Source organism: Lolium rigidum, chromosome 7 (assembly GCF_022539505.1).
Source record: "Lolium rigidum isolate FL_2022 chromosome 7, APGP_CSIRO_Lrig_0.1, whole genome shotgun sequence".
Classification (NCBI taxonomy): Eukaryota; Viridiplantae; Streptophyta; class Magnoliopsida; order Poales; family Poaceae; genus Lolium; species Lolium rigidum.
Genome location: NC_061514.1, coordinates 134,844,302 through 134,847,141, shown reverse-complemented (window position 1 = coordinate 134,847,141; position 2,840 = coordinate 134,844,302).

Below are 2,840 nucleotides of genomic sequence, written 5' to 3'. Positions count from 1 at the left end.
GGTCTTATTCGGAGACTTGGAGACCAACTCTTGGGGATCCACCTATATAATGAGGGGCCAAGGGAGGGGGCCGGCCACCCCAAGACCACAACCTGGCCGCCCCCTTTGAGTGGCCGGCCACCCCTCCCAAACCCTAGCCGCCCCTCTCCTCCATAGCTCCCGGGTGCTTTAGCGAAGCTCCGCCGGAGTTCTCCACCACCACCGACACCACGCCGTCGTCGTTCGTCGGATTCAAGAGGAGCTACTACTTCCGCTGCCCGCCGGAACGGGAGGTGGACGTCATCTTCATCAACAACCGAACGTGTGACCGAGTACGGAGGTACTGCCCGTTCGTGGCGCCGGAACCGATCGTGATCAAGATCTTCTACGCGCTTTTGCAAGCGGCAAGTGAACGTCTACCGCAGCAACAAGAGCCTCATCTTGTAGGCTTTGGAATCTCTTCAAGGGTGAGACTCGATACCCCCTCGTTGCTACCGTCTTCTAGATTGCATCTTGGCTTGGATTGCGTGTTCGCGGTAGGAAAATTTTTGTTTTCTATGCAACGTTATCCTACACCGCCACCAGCCCCGTCGTCGCTGCTCTACCTTTGCGCCGCCACCAATCCGTCCCTCCACCACGAGGATGTTGTGCCTCCGCTGCCGCCACGCCAGCACCATGCGTGACCATCTGAAACCAGCTCCACACATGTAGAGGAGGGATTGGAGTGCGGCTTCCTTGCCCCATCCGCCTTTGAAGACTGGGTGCCGTACACCACCATCACCGGCGGTGGCCTGGGGGTGCACGATGTGGAATCTATTTTGGCTAGGGTTAGGGACGCCCCCGGAGTCGCCCGCGCGAGCGACCCGGGAGGCAGTTTTTCCCTCACGAGGGTTTACTATCCAAGAGGAACCTTATACAAAGATAAAGTTGTAGCAACTAGGAAGCATTACGGTTAGGCATGGTGAGTTGTACTCCATCAAACAGGATCTTCACTGTTCCCCCACATAGCCCCCCTCCCCCCACGGGCGGAGCCCTTGCTGCCACCACCTTGTCACCCTCCTCTCCGTCAATCTCTCTCCCGCAGTCGTTGGCGTGCGCGCCTGGGAAAAGATAGGGGATGTTGGTGACGGTGGGCTTCCTCTCCTGCATCGTGCTTGCGGAGGCAGCAATGGATCGGCGGCATTGCATCATTAGCCGGTGGCAGGATTGGTCGTTGAACGATGATGTGGGATCTATGGCGGGGTCTGGGGTAGCGGCACCGGCCGAGAGGTTGATCTGCGGCCTAATGCCCCAAGCTGCGGCTACCACCATGTCGAAGGTCGGAGGCAGTCGGGTGGGTTCTCTGGTGACGCAGATGGCAGCGATGCCATCCCTTATTGCTACCGATCCAGATCCTTTGGCAGCGGGGTCGAGAGTGGCGGTGCCGGCAAGCCTGGCGCCCCTCCCTCCCCCCGGTGGCACTCCTCTCCATCATGGCTGTTAGCATTCACCATGGTGATGGGAGTTGGCGGCGGCCTCATCAATGAGTCTGTGGTTGCTTCCTCCTCTGCCAGAGGTGGTCGGCCGGCTATCCCGATGGTGATTGGGGTGGCATATCCTCCGGTGAAAATCATGCTACGACTACGCTCTGGGTAGGCGAGGGCACCATTCCCTTGTTGAATGCATCGTCACTGCGGTCTCCTTCCATTTCAATCAAGTTGCTTCCGGGGAAAACCCTAGATCCGAGTATCCCGGATCGGACAATGGCAGCGTAGCTAGCGTTGCTCTCCCTCTTGAGGGCAATGTTTTTGGGAGTAACTGCCGGACGGTGGTGCTAGGAGGCCTGCTAGGGGCTATGCAGAACTCTACCTTGAAGATGAACTAGTGGTTGATGGAGGTGACAACTTCTGAAGCGAGAGCATGAGGCGCTCGTGGATGGTTTGCTACACCGGTTGTGTGTTTCTGTTTCGCCATAGGTGACTCGGCGATGCCTCCGGTGCTTTTTAGCTTATGTGATGTTTGTTTGTGTTTTTAGGGCCTATGCCCCGACGATATGTTTCTTCACCCATTATCATCTGCATCGAGTTCGCGCACCGGTTCCATGGCCGGATGGTAGCCTGCCTGGAGGAGGCTGGTACCTCAACTCCAGGAGCGTGCCGGTCTCTCCCGTGCCACGCGAGGGCCGAGAGCGCCGTGACGAGGTGCGCCACCGCCGAGCCATCTTGACGGCCGATCTTCGAGAAGATTCGGCATACGCGCTCAACTCCTACAACTGGATCTCATTCGGAAAGTGGGAGTTCGACGTGCGCCGCCGAGCGGGATACCTCAGCGACCTCGACTACTTCGATCGCGAGCTCGCCGCAGAAGAAGACGATGACGCCGACGCCGACGAGGGCGAGTACAACGACAGTGATGTGGACGAGGACAACGGCGCCGCCGAGGCCGAGTGCGAGACCTCGTCAGATGACCATGCATGTCCAAGGCGGAGGCACTGACCATGACGACGGCGGGCCGGCGTGGGATCCGGACCCAGCCGCTGAATGATACGCGAATTTTGCATCATCATTGTTGCTACATATAGAGTTAATTGTTATTCTTATTTTCCTTCATACATTGTTATTTATGCATTTTTAGATGATTTTCGAGACTTTCTACAAAGTCCCCTTCTTTGGTATTTAATTACTGGGAGGCAGGAAAACTCCTTTTTCGTATTTTATTTGTTTCAGGACTTTCTGGATCGCAAAAATTTGAGAGAAAATTACCCGATCAGTCTTTCACCCGAAGGAAGGCATGGAGCGAAAGAATCACGCGCGAGGGGCCACGGGGTGCAAATGGCACCAGGTGGCGCGGCCCAACTTCCTGGCCGCGCCACCCATGTGCGT